The following is a 16,116-nucleotide window of genomic DNA, read 5'->3' on the forward strand; positions in this document are numbered from 1 at the left end:
TCAGGAGTTTTATTGGCTTCGCATCATATTACCGACGCTTCGTCGCTAATTTTGCAACAATTGCCAAACCCCTACACGCGTTAACTTCTAAAGGGGTTCGGTTCCACTGGGGTCAGGATGAGGAAGCTGCTTTCTGCTCCCTTCGGGACGCGCTGGTGAAGGCTCCTCCCTTGATTTACCCAGATTTTTCGAGGCCGTTTTTGCTCGACACCGACGCGAGCAACACGGGTATTGGAGGCGTGCTTTCCCAGGTGGTTGACGGCGTGGAACGGGTGGTCGCGTACGGCAGTCGGGTGTTGTCTCCAACGGAGCAAAGATATTGTGTCACCCGTAGGGAACTGTTGGCAATTGTCTATTTCATCCAACAGTATCGCCCATATCTGTACGGTCGGCATTTCACCGTCCGCACAGATCATGCGGCACTGCAGTACGCCCTGAAGGTTCAACAGCCATCGGGACAATTGTCCCGATGGCTGGAGGTCCTCCAGGATTTCAGTTTTGAAACCACTTATCGTAAGGGCGTTCGCCACACCAACGCTGACGCTCTGTCACGGATGCCAACCGCCTCCGAATGCGCATGTCTCCTGGGGTCGGGGCGTTGCAAGCCAGTGGGGGACGTGATGGTTCCGGTCCTGGCGGCGGCCGCCGACGATGAAACGGTAGTCCCCATTGATATCGCCGAACAGGGGAGAGATTCCCTGCTTGGATTGCCCGTTGATGAATGGGGGCGCCTCCAGTTGGAGGATGCCTCCCTCCTCGCGTTGCGTCGTCGCGCCGGGGAGAGGGGGCGTGTGACGGGTCATGCCGACGCATGGGAAACCCATGCGGGCTTGCTTATGCATTGGGACGGGAAATCCCAGCGTCACCGGCTGGTGGTCCCTTCTGGCCTACGAGGTAAGGTGGTGTGGGCTGCTCATGAGCGCCTCCTCCACCTAGGTACCCAGAAAACACTCGCCTTGCTTCAGCTGAATTTTTTTTGGCCGGGTATGACAAGGGATGTCGCTGATCTGTTGGCGGCATGCCCTCAGTGTGCGCAGCGCAAACCACCGGCACGGGAGTCGAACCCGCCCTTACAATCCATCCAGGTCTCCAGAATAAATGAACTGGTCGCACTGGATATTCTGGGGCCATTCCCCGCCACCTCCAGGGGAAATAAATATTTGCTTACTGGGGTCGAATATTTTACGCGCTGGCCTATGGCCTGGCCCCTGGCGAATCAGTCGGCAGCAGCCATCGTCGACGCCTTTGTCCAAGGTTATGTCATGGACAAAGGTGCCCCGGAGCGGTTGTTGACCGACCAGGGTAGAAATTTTTCGGGGAAACTCCTAAAACAAGTCTGTGATCTCCTGGGAACGAAAAAAATTCGAACCTCCCCCTATCACCCGCAAACGGACGGGATGGTCGAGCGTCTGCATCGCACCATCACGTCTATGTTGTCGCAGCAAGTTTCGGACTCACAGGCTGATTGGGACTTACAAATTCAAGGGGTTCTAGCGGCATACAGATTGGCTCCCCATGCTGCGACGGGGTTTTCACCTTTCTTTCTTATGTATGGCCGCGAACCCGACCCACCTGTTCGGGCACAGTTGCAGATCCCCGTGCCGCTGGGCAAATCTAAATTGGACGATCACGTTAAATTTAACCTTGACAAACTGACTGAGGCGCGGGATGCGGCGAGGCTAAATTCTGACAGGCGTCAGAAGGCGAACGAGCGCCTCAGACTGGCTCGCGCGCACGTGCTGCAGTGGAAGCCGGGGGACAGGGCATGGCTGCACTGTCCCCAGGTACCACTCGCGACCTCCTCTAAACTCGTACGCCCGTGGCGGGGCCCCGTCGAGGTTATTGAGGTTTTGAGGCCTCAGTGCGTTCGAATCCAATGGGGGAGGCGCCGGTGGTTTGTACACCCCTCTAGGCTGAAGCCGTTTGTTGCGGTGCGGGGGCCCACGCCACGCACGCGAGGCCAAGCATGTGGGGGGTCGACCGACTCGGAGGGTCCGTCGCTGCTCTCGCCTGATGTGTTGCCGGCTGTCCCACCCACAGGTGCACCGGGAATGACGGGCTCACGCCCTGGAACCCCCACAGGTGATGCCGACAGTCGCGCGACTTCAATCGCGACCTCACCTCGCATGGGACAGCCGCCACCGGATGGTCCGCCGTCCGGGGTTGCCCCGTGTGACGGGCCTGCGGCAAGGACGCGCGCTAAAATGCGCAGACTCTTATAATATACAGCAGGAAGAAAAAGAAAAAAATTTATTTTCCTTCACGTGTCATGGTTACTGTATGCTGCGTCGGTGGTGTGCTCCTTGCACACTGAGTGTGTTGTGTTGTGTGGGCGCGGTGTGTGTGTTGTGGGTGCGTTGTGTGTCGTGGGTGTGCTGTGTGTGATGGGGGAGTTCCTGGCTAGTTGTACATACGTGCTTACGGATTTCGTATTTATGCGGGGGGGGGGTGCGTCGGACATTCCCTTCGGGGGTATGGTTGTTGTTCTTGTTGTTGTTCTTCTATTTGCATTTTGTTGAAAAAAATGAGGCACACACGGGGTCGAGGGGTAATTGTTCCTTTATTTGGAATTGTTGCAGCCGGGACGGCTGCGAGCTGTAATGGGGGGGGTGATGTAGGGCTGTTACGGGAGGGCTGTAAGTGCATACGATCCAATGGGTAACAAACACAGTGGGCGGAGTTACGGGAGTACACGGGGGGGGTGCCCGCAGCGACGTCCGCATCAGGCAGCCTGGGGGGTTGTGATCCTGTTGGGGGGTATAAAGGGGGAGGACAAAGAGAGCTCGGGGCTCAGTCTGGGAACGAAGGAGGAAGAGTGAAGATCCTCTAGCTAGAGCCCTGGACTCCCCTCGACGCCGCCCTTGTCAGGGCTGCAGAGGAGCGAGCCAGAGGCGTGGTTCCGTGAACCAGGGTTAGACCCTGGGACTCCGGAGACCGTAGCCCGACTCACCAGTGTCGGGCCAGTTAGCCTCCCCTAGCTCGTTAGAGGAGGACTTGGGGATAGGTGAGATTAGCTAGGGGGTATCCCCAGTTATCCGGGTGAGGGGGCCGCTACCCCCTCTAGTGTTGTCCTGTACCGATAAGCTGAAAATAAATATACGTGTGCCTCAACCTGGGTGTCCAGCGTCTTCACCGGTACTTCACAGGCAAGGCGACATCGGCGGACAGATCGAATAAACGCATTAAATCTCGTGCACAATGGAACTTTTTACTTGCTTCGACAATATACATCAAACGCATCCAACGCGTTCTATGGTTTAAAGCGTTGTCGTGTACGTGTGCACATTGAACTTCTTTCGCACCGTACATAGCCAACCGTGCTCATCGGTGGCTCTCAAACCAAACGCACAACTGAGCGCGTCGCTATTTACTTCGCTGAACGACGAAATGGTTCAAATGTGAATCACCGAGATGGATGGGCAAGTTATTATTGCTACACGTCTATTTCCCAACGACGTGAATGTGGACACGCGCTCGGACATCTAATTTGGAACAATGTTGCAAGTTACATGCAAACATTGCTGACAAAAGGCTTTGAATAGCCCACCTTGGCCTAATTTTAGGCTATTCTTTCATTTGAAGCACCCTCTCTATAATCTATATGATTGGCGAATTACGTCCTTGCGTCTGTCCTGTCAGCAGTATCAGTAGTTGAAATGGGCACACCGCAGCTGTATCGGCAGGTCGTGTGTGGTGGGGTAAAATGTGGGTACTCCCACCACTGCCAAGACTTATGACCAGTATGGAAGAGTAGGCCAACGTGCGCTCAAGTGGAGGCTATCGATAACTCCCTCGAGTGGAGGCCCTTACACGAGCAGCGGCGTTGGGAATTGCAAGGCTGTGCATTTACCATTACCATACATTCTGACGTACCTATACACCATGACTGTGATAACTAGTCGGGACAGAATGATTCACGATGAATTTTTAAATCCTTTATATTAAGTTCACTTGCTTGCTTGCTTGCGCACTTACGACCGTGCAAATTTTTCGGTCGTTTTTTAACCCACTTCCCGTGATCCAATCGAGCTGACATTTTGCACACAGACTCGTTGTGCGTGACAATTTATTTTCGTGAAATTTTTTTTCCAAAATTTTACACTTCTTAGGAAAAAATAAATTATATTTAATTACCAATTGCTTAATGGTGGCAGGCAATCATCTGACCCATAGGTGGCAGCCATCTCAAGCCAGAGGACGAGAGGACTCTAGCCGCCACACATATAAAGGATTTATAGTGAAAAACTTTGTTTTTACGGGTTAATTTTTTATTCTCAAGCTCACGGGACAGGTATGAAATCGCGTGTGCAAAGATCGGTGTTGTTCTTTTGATACTGGCGGCCCCTGACGCGCAGCCCCCCACAAAACACAACAACAACACGTGACAACACCTCCCATCATCATCGCGCTGTCAAACCCCCAATCGTTACAAATGTGCTGCGGCCCTCACACTGATGATGCCTTATCGGCGAAAGTGAAGAACTCCGTCATACGTGACGAGTTCGCATGGCCCCTGCAGCCACTAGAGGCCGTTATAGTCACCAGAATGTAAAAAAAGAAAAAGTACTTTATCTGTTTTGGAAAATAATCGCATTCTTGAATTGCATTCATTCCTTGAATTGTGAGGGGTGGTGGGCGGTGATTTGTGACACGTATAGTAGCCCAAACAAGGGGTACATTGGCAGTCCTGCAATTTCTACTTCACGCCACTGTTGACAGGAAGGTTCTCCACTCGACGTAGCAGCTACGGAGACTCCTCGCCCCCCCTAAAGGCTATTTGGCCTACTCTTACACGCTGGCCAGATGTCTTCCATAACAAGTATTCATTTTTCTATTGTGAAACAAACTGGTTTACATTGCTTACATTTTACACTCGTGTATTCCAACCCCGATTGGAACTCTATATTTTTTTCAAATGATCCCTTGGTCGGCTTTTGTCACACGCCCGTTATCGCACACGACCTTACCACGCTGCATCCGTGCTCGTGAAGCCGAAAAAAGGTAAACAATTTAAATAAATAACCAACACAGGCCGCGGCTCATGAATTTGCCATGCAATTGCGTACATCGCTTTTTTTCCAAACATTTAAAATTTAAAACGTTTTCATTTTGCTGCGCGGCCGTGGGATGGGCGGCATCCCATCAGCAAATGCGAACTCCTTTGATGAGGATGTGCGACATCTTGAAGCCGCGGGCATTTTTTCTTTTGTTCGTTTTGTTGTTGTTGCTGCTGCTGCTATTGAGAGAACCTCTCACGTGTGTGTCCCCCCACCTCGCACGTGGGGGTCAGTCGCGAGAAGGCGACGTTGCATTTTTGGGCGGAGACGGAAGGGTTGGGAGATCGGACACATTTGCAGAACTCCCGAAGCCCCAGAGCTGCAACGTAGCCAGACGATGGCAATGAAGCAGAAAAAAAACATTGTATCCATCTGTGAGGGACGCTTGAGTGTTATCCTCACACCAGGGACGTGCGGTCAGGTGGGGGCAGGGGAGGCAGAGCCTCACCTGCCATACTCCAATGAAAATAGCTGTTACGAAAAGTAAAAAAATAATAATCAAATGAAATAAATATTAAGATTTTTCCACTGATCTGTGTTATAAATGTAATTTCTGTACGATTCCAATAATTTTTATAGTCAAAATCGCCAAATTTGCGGAGCTCCGCTGCAAATACAGGAAGAGACGAGAGGTGAGGCAGCGGCGAGCTCAGCCTCCCCTCTGATTGCGCAACCCCTCAGTAACCGGATGGAGCGCGGGCAATAAGCGCGTGCCTGTTACTATCTCAGTATGTCACCAATGTAATGTTTGTAGACCCCATCATTACATGTCCTCGCCTTCCATACTCCAGGTAACTTATCTCACGTATGTGTATAAAGATATTTGGGCTCGCTGGTCTCGTCATGAAACTGCAATGAAAAAGCACCAGGGGAGGCAGCTATCACATCTGCCTCACTGGGGGGGACGTGTCTAACACGCCCCCCTCAGTGAGGACACGCCCCCTCAGTGAGACCACGCTCCCTCAGTGAGGCCACGCCCCCTCAGTGAGGACACGCCACCCTCAGTGTGTGAATCTGGCTCTAACAATAGCCAGTGCCTCCCCAGCCATTGACCTCACCGCACGTCACTGCCTCACATATGTGGACATTTTTGTCGATACACTGGTTTCCTCGCACAAGCCAAAACACTCATTTTATTGCATCCCGGGATATTTTTATAATTATCAGTATTGTTGAACGACGGCCTCCCCACGCTGTCAGCAGCAGTGATTGTTTGAGCATACTTCACCACGTTGGTCAGTGCGAGTTGGCAACGGTATGGGATGATCCAGGTCCAGTACTGTATCACTCAACACTGATGCCAGCTACGACAGGGCATCATCACACTTAGGTCGCCAAACTTCAAAGCACCATTCCACCACCACTCTTCCAAATTTTTCGTCTATTAAAAATTCTACCATTTATATATTCTACTTTTTTTTCAGCACGGTCCTGCTAACTTTCGCAGCAGGGAGCAAATATTGCTTTGTGTGTGCCCAATCACCATGGGTAATTTGCGGGGCCATGTTTCAGATATAGGCAAACTTTGACTGCGCTGCCAGCACGCGTGGCCTCTCCTCTGTTGTCGAATAAATTATCGGGATATTACCACCCAGTGTGAAGCGGATGGTATTGTATTCTTATGGTACTGGTAGGAACATCCTGGTTACACCAGCCCACAGGGGATTATTGTATCCGTCCATCGTGCATCCAAAAATGGGAGGGGTGGGGCTGGGTGGAGAGGGGAGGGTGGGGAGGGGCTGGGTGGGGAGGGGAGGGTGGGGAGGGGCCGAGTGGGAGGGGTGGGGCTGGGTGGGGAGGGGCTGGTCACCCCGTAGTGCCCTTATAAAACTCAACGTTTAACCTACTCACGCCGGCTTGTGCCCGCCCTCACATTCGACCATATTTGCGGAATACACCACGCCGCCGTTGACCCTGGCCATTGACCGAGCAACCCAACGTTCCTACCAACTCCCTCCGCAGGAATGTGTCTAATAGACCTGCATGTCGTTTCAACCCGGGCGACTGCCAGGGTCAAACCGCGAACCTCTGCAATGGGCAGCCAAACGCTCATCTGCTCGACCGCCGGTCACATTTACGTGACGCATACATTTAATGTCACGGTCAGTTTATTGAGACAACACTGAATGCACAGCCGTGAGCCACTTAAGAAATGCTATTTGTGACCAGGGTGGGTTTCTGAGAACATTTTGCGCTGACAGTGTTGGAGTGTTTGGCTTCGGGTGAGAATGTGTATGTGTTTCAATCACACAGTGAGGGCCCGCCTTACAACACAATTACCATTTTACACCTGTGTCTACATGAGCAAGACGTAGGAGGAGTGGTGAAATAGTGGTTAGCACACACACAGCATGAAGTACGAAGGCCTTTCTGTGTTTACATGCAGTACATTTGCTGATAGCATCTCGATCAGGCGCGCTACGTCCACTTGGGCCGTTGGGGTGCCACCCCACCAAGCCGATGGAGATGAGAAAAAACATTTCTAATAAAAAATACTTTTCGATTTAAAGCTTTCGTGACTGCAGGGATTCATCTTCTTGGTTCTTTCGGTAAAGTCACGTAGAAGGGAAATAATAAAATAAAACAAATTAAACAATAAAATACAATTCTCACACGTTTCGGCCACAACGCAAGCAGCCGTCCTTAGGTGAAGAACAAGTCTGTCGGAAAGACAGCGTCTGAATGAACACCACCAAGCTTGGCAGCGTATATTTAAGTTGAGTTAGAGGAGGAAGGGCGCCTTGACAAGCTTGGTGGTGTTCATTCAGACGCTGTCTTTCCGATAGACCTGTTATTCACCTGCGGACGAGAATTGTATTTTATTATGTTTTATTTTTATTATTTTATTATTTCCCTTCTACGTGACTTTACCGAAAGAACCAAGAAGAAAATACTTTTCTATAAAATCTTTGTTGTGTTTAAAAAAAAAGAAATATTCTTTCAAAGTGAATTGCCATATTATGAACCGCTGCAGCACCACAGTCTGACTTGTGCCTCGGGGCAGTCTCAAGGGAGCTGTGAAGGCATCCGAGTGAGAGATGTCCATTTCGTTCCTTGCGACGAGCTTCTCGTGTTGTAGCCACGCCGTTTGAGACCCATTCAGGGCGGTGAAAAGGCGCCCGTGGCTGTGATGAGAGACGACGTCACGACGCGAGGTCGCACTGTACAAATATGGCAGGTGACGGCCTACACGCCCTAGGCTTTTGGCAGTGTCAAAGTGGTTGTGTGGTGTGGACGTGAGGGTCATGGGGACAGCATTTGAGTGCTTTGTTGTTTTGTTTCGTGTTGTTTATGAATGCCCATCGTTGGTAGATAAGACAGTTTTAGCACTTTCATGGGAAGGCCAATAACGTGACGAGGTTTTTCTGAATTAGAACACCATGTTTTCAGCGGTCACTCACAACAGCCCCACCTAGTGGACATGTCACGAGCCGCCACTGATAGAATCATGTGCCGAAGCGACCCCACCGTGGTGGCGAGATGTTAACTACCTCGCCTGGTAGACAGGCGGTCATGGGTTGGAACCCACCCCTGACGCCTGTATATTTGATTATGCGTGTCTCTCTCCCCGTGATGGCGTGGATTTTTCTCCAGGTCCTCCGGTTTTTCCCTCCACATTTAAAAACAGGCGTTTGGAGTATTTGGCTGCTATTTATTTCCACACGATGATAAGCCACTTCATTGTGAGCTATCGTTTGTGGCCAGGTCGCTTCTGAAAAAGAGCTCTATACCTCAGTAGGCCATACCTGGTAAATAAGAAAGTAGTTTTTAGTTGGAGTTTATCGGGTCCACCACATCATCCCGCAATAAGCCGAGTTTTCCTGGAGTTGGGACTAAAAGTCTCCCTCAAGGGACAACCGGGCTCCGTATCAATTATGGGAATTGGAACAGTTTCCTTAATTTACCAGTACATTTGAAAGGGAAGTAAGATTACCTTCAATTCAACAAATAAAACACGCAGAAAACATTATCAACAAAACAATACAAAACTGATCCCTGATAAAAAACCAGTGGCATGACAATATTGAACATTTACTTCCAAAAATATCTATCTCGCTCTTTTCTTTGAAAAGGTACACTTCACACATCTTCACGGTCATTATTTGTTGTTGCTGTTTCCATAAAACGGCGTGGTGCAACGATTAAGCGAGAACCAAAAGGTGACATTTAAAAAATGTACACAAAAAACCTCCACTCGCCCGCTTGCTTACAAGACACTCCATGATGTTTAAAGGCGCAAAATGGCATTGACCCCGACAAAAGGTCCATTGTGCCGGCACATGTCAGATGAGCACGGAGAGGCTTCTGCGCCAGCTAATCTGCAATACGAACCGAAGGTTTGCAGGTGCTAAACTCCGCTAAATAATTAACGTCTGCGACGCTGCCACATGGAAAAACCGCCGCCGCATTTATGAATTAAGTTGTTCGTGTAGCTCCCCGACACGTTTTTGAAGTTTCAATGCACACGCTGGGAGCCTGTTCAGGAAGTTGTCATCAGTGGCGCGTGATATTTGAACCGGTCCTGGGCCTTACCTAGATCGTCTCAGCAGTGAATGAGTACACGGTGCAGTGTGTAAACATCAGCACTGCGGACATGAAGGCGGCTGGGGTGTGCTGTTAGCCACCCACCCCCTCGTGTGCTGATCTGGCACTTAATAGGTGCTCACTCGCAGCACTTGCTCCAACAATCTGTTAAAGGCTATACAATATTGGGGGATCTTTATCTTTTGCTATGTATCCAATTACCCGAGTTCGATTCCCAGTCATGGCTAGCATCAGTGTTGGGGCGATATCTGAACCTGGTTCCCAGGCCTCCCGTAGTTTTGCTCAGCCTGAAGTAAAGGAGCTCCAGATATGTGGAGCGGTACAACCCGCGAAAGCAACCATCGCCGAGCTCTAGAGCACATTAGAAATTCCTCGTGGTTATTATTAATAGTAGTCACACCAAAGTGCCTGTGGCTCATACGGCCACACGATAAAGGGGTTGGGTCGTGACAACTGTAAGATCACCGGATCGTCTCACCCAACTGGATTTTCATGGGGGTTTGCTCATGGGTGTGTGGGTTCATGGCATTATATGAATGGAATCTATGACAAAAAAGCCTTGTGGCCGCGCACACCCCTCGCAAAGGAATTTCTGCAAGAGGGAGCTGGTTTTGCCAGTTGAGATGATTTCAGCTGGTGAAAGATCATGCAGTCATATGTACATTCCACGCAACAACAATGATATTTGTATGTGTACGAATATGCATGGGGATGTAAGCATGTGTTCAAATGTATATCTTTATGGTGGCGGGATGTTATCTACCTCACCTGGTATACATGAGGTTGTGGGTTTGATCCCGGTGCTAATGCCTGCTGTATATTCGGAGTTTGCATGTTCTCCCCGTGGTCGCGTGGATTTTTCTCCGTGTCCTTCGTTGCTTCCCGACATATTTAGAATCAACGTGCGTTTAGAGTATTTGGCTCCTGCTATGAATCTCCACACGATAAGCCACAATTTCTGAATTGTTGCCAGGTCGCTTCTGTAAAAGAGCTAATAGCTCAGTGGGCCTTACATGCCAAAATAAAAATAAAAATTTAGTTTGCGTCGGGGATCCGTTCCTGAAACGCGCGACGACAAATATCTAAACGACATAAATCAGAGCGATTTGCAGCGAAGGTGGTGGAGGCGAAGGCTGAGAGGCGGTGGATAACGAGAAAGGACGGATGGCGATGCTGTCAGCGACGTAAGCGTGGGGTTTAGGCGACGCACATCGGGTAGCGGTGTTAATAATAAAGTGACGACGGGAGACGTAAATCGGGGTATGACTGTATTTAGCTATTTCCGTCACGCTACCGCTGGTTGCAGGCCTTTCCGTGCCGTGCGAGTTCTGGGGTTTTTTTAGACCATACTTCACCCTGGCTCCCCCCCCCCCCCTTAACCAGTATATATATATAAGGTCGGGTCTTTTGGGACTTCTCTCTTTACTTGATACAGCAATTGTGCTGTGAGGGTTCCACCTGAAGACGGAGACTTGTGTTGCCTCCGAAACGTCGTGATTTATTATTTTGTTATATTTCTATTATTACTTTAATTAATTTTTATTTTATTTTTACCTACGTGACTTTACCGAAAAAACCTAACAGTATACTTCACCACGTTGGGTTGGTTGAAGGTAGGGGCGGGGGAGCAAAAACGTGAAAGCATACCAACCAGGACTGTCCAACAATAGCTGGTATGCTGCACTGCCCTCTGCTGCTCCTCCCAGCGTGCAACATATTCATGTAAGCGGTTAAATATTTACGTTTGCATTTTCACCAAAAACACTTTTTTTTTAATTAAAATAAATATCTTGACTACCATAAGTGTGGCGTACAAGTTGACAGAAGTACTCACGCAGTCGGCTGCATCGTCGATAACAGAAGATGTACGGACGGTGAAGCCTTAAGTGCTCAACAGAACGGTGCGTGCGTGTTTTTTAAATGAATTGCACGATAGCCCCCCGCCGTGTGTACAAGTGTAGCGTGTACACGGACCAGTGCACATAGTTAGCCTTTCGTTTTGCAGTTTTTTTATCGAAAACAATGCCGCTTGCTCGCACGGGCGGCTTTTGATGTTTTCAACCGAGAGACCTCTGAAACACTCGGGGTTCTCGGAGTGATCTCTCTTCTATCCTACACCTGAGCCTGCTGTTACTGGCCCAGCTGGTGGGGGGGGGGGGATAAAAGCTGGGGGGGAGCCACGCAGGTGACACACACCTGCATCGAGAAGCACTAGCGAGATGTTTTCTGCCTCGCCTGGTATGCAGGAGGTCGCGGGTTCGATTGCGACCCTTGACGCCTGTTTTATGTTTGGAGTTTGCGTGTCTCTCTCAAACCGTGGTCGTGTGGATTTTTCTCCGGGTCCTCCGGTATTTCCCTCCACATTGAGAAACATGCGCTTTGAGTATTTGACTGCTATAAATTTCCACATCATAAGCCACTTGTATGCGTATGTGTATGTTGAACTTTTTTTGCACCATACGTAGCCAATCCTGATAATTAGAGGTGCGGGGGGAGAGACAACAAACTAAACACAGAAAAGCAGTTCGAAAGAAATGAGTTTTAAATCTAGATTTGATCGTGCATAGCTCCAGTGGCTTCCTAATATGGGAAGGAAGAGAGCGTTGCAGATGGCTGCAGAAACGCATCTGACAGCACTTTATTGAGCTATCATCTGTGATAGCCAGGTTGCTACAGAAAGAGGGCTACATAGCTGAGTGGGCCTTACCAGAGTGAAATAAAAAAAATATTCGATAGTTTAGTAGTAGAGCATGGCTACTATTTTCGAAAAGCACACAATCGTGGTGATGACCGTATACATATATTATATATACAGTGTATGTGAATAAAACAATTGTACCCCATACAATAATCCACGTTTGTTTTTGGGGATTGGCCACTCAGGAGTCGTGAAGCAACTGGCTCCTGAATTTTTGCGAACGCCGCAATTTATTTTCCGCCAACATTTTAAGTTTATTACCGCTGTGCGTCAAAAATTTGAGGATCCGCGAAAAGCAAACCCCACGTGGACGCCAATTATTTTTATAGTTTCACCGTAGAGACAAAATTACACGTCGCTTTAAAATACCTGTACGATAATAAATGCCGTCACCTCCGATTAGCACAGTCGGCTACGTACAGTGCGAAAAAAGTTCAACATACATACAGTGGCTATGTCCATATTTGAAAGCTAGATGTTACAAAATATTACTTGAATGTGTATTTCAGCATTAGGTGCGCACATCTGATTTAATAAATGTCACCCTACTAATCGTTGTCATTGTCTCCTTTTCAAACAGGTAAACTTCAGTCGACCATGAGCTCCGTTTGAATAACGGCGACGTGAGAAAACCAAGCGACAACAGGCCATACTCGAGAGGTGGGCGGGCGTGAAACGTTTGAAGGCACGCAACTGAACATTTCAGAAATACACACGCACACAAGACAAAGAGAGAACTGAGAGAGGCTCACGGCGAGGAGGCGTGAAACGTGTACGCCTGCCGTCAAAAGAAGCCAGCATGGAGGAACACAGCGTGGTCCTGGACAAGAGCCAGGGGCTCACATCCGACGACTTCTCTATCGAGGACCGCGGACAGGATGGCATCTTCATCAAGGATGTGCAGAAGGACTCTCTGCGGCAGCACTTGCAAGTCAACGAAGGTGAGCCGGGAAGGTTCCACGTCCCACCGAGAAGCCAGCTGTTTCCAGAGTGATATTTTTTGCTGGCGCTATGGCAAGGTGGGGTGGAGGGGGTGGCGGGTGGAGGGGGGCGTTTTGTGCTTGGCTTATGGAGAGCGCCATCACCTCTCTCTCTCTCTGTGTCACTTCTCACCAACAAGAGTCATGGAACAGTAAATTGAAGCTCATCATTCGGGCACAATTTTTGTGGCACAGGCTTTGAATGTTTATTTTACTATTTTCAAATCAGATATCTAAGAGTTTCTGCTTTAGAGGCAGGCGCGTTCCTTTGTGCATCAGTGCACATCTGTGTTCTCACAGTGTTTTTCGAGATATAATTGTATTGTTCTCATCTCCTTGGCGCTCTCCATCGACATCAGTCATTTGAACTTGTAATGAAAGTACAAGGACTTATTTATTGATTGACATATATGTTGTTGTTATTATTATGAATAGATGGAAACACATATTACAAACAAGGGTTAAATCTAACCAACTGGGTCAATGCTTATTCCCAGATGGCCCCACCCTCCACATGTCAGTTTTGGCCCCTCCCTCTGATGGCCCTGGCCCCTCCCCCCCAATTTGCCCCGCCCCCTCCAACATCAATTTCAGTCTCGTGGTTGGGCCACAGGCTCCTAGGTCCTGGCAGTCGGAGTGAGCCTTCCCGACTGTCCTACAAAAATAAAACTCAAGCGCCTGCTGAGACTGACGCGAGATTGTCGTAGACCAGGGTCGCGTTCGTTAGGGTGCAGCGCTCAGCGTTTAAATCGTCCACCAGGCAGCAGGCTACTAAGAGCAATTAGCATGATAAAAAATGTGCAGGCAACATTAAATCAACAAAGATATTGCCCTCCCTCTCTCCCTTGTGCATGCAGGAGACCAGATTGTGTCGGCGACCATTTACTTCAAGGACATGAAGAGGGAGGACGCCATGAGGCTCCTGCAGATGTCAGACAAGTACAAGACGGGCCTGCGGCTGCGCCGAGGGTCTGTGGACGGCCTGCTGGCCGACCCCTACGACACCGACATCTACACGCCAACCTTGCGGTCCCCAGACTACAGCTTCCAAGGTCCAAACCTGGGCATGGTAGGAATCACGAACGCAAGTGCGAATGAGCGGGCAGACATTGACCCCCCACCCCCCACAAATCGTGGAAAAGTGACTTACCATGAAAAGATTATGCTGCAAAATTAATACCATTTAAGTAACAGGCCCAAGCCAAAATCTTACCCTTGACACCAGCCCATTATTATTCCCTTCATACAATAATGCAATAATTTAGCTAAAGTCTTCGGAAAGTGCTCACGGCCACAAATTGAGACCACAGAAACTTAGTTACGCTCATGAATGATTCTATATATAGATATATTAGTTGGAAACATTGAAATACCTACCCATTGTTGGCAGAGCTGGCCTTTCCTTCAATCTCTGCCAATGTGCCCTGTGTTATGTGCTGAATGTAGAGTGAAACAACTGACCAGTGCTACAAAAGAATCTTCAACAAGAAGATCAAGCCGCGGCTTTCTGCCTCTGCGGAGACTCTGGATATTACAACAGACCAGTATGAGGTGACTATGTATTCTTATTTAGTCCTCTACAAAATAGCAAGTCTTTGGCTAAAACTCCTTCTAGATTTGAAGCTTTTGTGACTGCAAGGATTCATACTCTTAGTTCTTTTGGTAAAGTCACGTAGGTAAAAAATGAAATTAAAATTAATAAAAATAAAACAATAAAATCACGACGTTTCGGAGGCAACACAAGTCTCCGTCATCAGGTGCATCCACAGTGACTTGCGCACAAACACGTCCACGCCCACGCTCACGAGTACCCCCGTGCCCTCTTTTAGCCCCCCTTCCCGATACGTTCCATTCATTGGCTACCACATTCTGATAAGCTCCTCCTCCTCTCCTCCCCCCTTAACTGGTATTTAAGAGCTTGCATCTTGAATCCATCCCTCACTTGATGCAGCAAATCTGGCTGTGACGGTCCCACCTGATGACGGAGACTTGTGTTGCCTCCGAAATGTCGTGATTTTATTGTTTTATTTTTATTAATTTTAATTTCATTTTTTACCTACGTGACTTTACCGAAAGAACTAAGAGTATAAAACTCCTTCCCCACCTTGTCTGAACGTGAGCTGTCTTCTTCATTTTACTTCATACCATTTATTTGTTTCTGCCTTTTGGCCTCTTTCTCTGATATCCATCGTTTTCAATACTTCCTTCGTCAAACTTTAGCTCCCAGAATGTGTCCAATTCTAATTAGATTTCTGTCCTAATGAAGTTTCTCTAGAAACTTCCACGTTACTCTTCATCTCCGTCCACATGATTTACTGCGTTCCATGCCACAACCCTCATTTCAAGATTGTACAGGCATCTAGTGTCTTTCTTTCCCAGTCCCAGTTTCTGCTGCATGCAACACTACACGCCACATGCTAGCATCATCACTCACTTCTTCAACTCTCTGCTAAGTCGCCGCGGTGGTAACTACCTCGCCTGGTATACAGGGGGTCATGGATGTTATCCCAACCCTGGCGCCTGCTGTATACTTGAAGTTCGCATGTTTTCCCTATGGTCGCATGGATTTTTCTCCAGGTCCCTCCAGTTTTTCCCTCCACATTTTGAAAGATGCGTTAAGAGTATTTGGCTACTATAAATTTCCACATGATAAGCCACTTCGTTCGGCTATCATTTGTGGCCAGGTCGCGTCTGAAAAAGAGCTCTATAGCTCAGTAGGCCTTACCTGGTAAAATAAATATAAAGTGTAATGGTTTCAATTGTCTTGTTAGCAGAATTCTAACACTTGTGAGACAATGTCATAAATAGGGCTGTCCATGGTGTAGGACAATCAGTT

At 48.6% G+C, this 16,116-nt stretch overlaps 1 long non-coding RNA gene across 1 annotated transcript in view; it reads left to right on the forward strand.

Moving 5' to 3' along the window:
* Positions 1 to 16,116, forward strand: part of LOC144937211 (uncharacterized) — a 52,576-nt gene that overhangs the window by 23,250 nt on the left and 13,210 nt on the right. Inside the window, exons 3-5 of the long non-coding RNA XR_013637595.1 lie at positions 12,881 to 13,241; positions 14,138 to 14,349; positions 14,727 to 14,831. This is a non-coding gene — a long non-coding RNA (uncharacterized LOC144937211). The remainder of the gene's footprint in view (positions 1 to 12,880; positions 13,242 to 14,137; positions 14,350 to 14,726; positions 14,832 to 16,116) is intronic.

This window comes from Lampetra fluviatilis, chromosome 18 (assembly GCF_964198595.1).
Source record: "Lampetra fluviatilis chromosome 18, kcLamFluv1.1, whole genome shotgun sequence".
Classification (NCBI taxonomy): Eukaryota; Metazoa; Chordata; class Hyperoartia; order Petromyzontiformes; family Petromyzontidae; genus Lampetra; species Lampetra fluviatilis.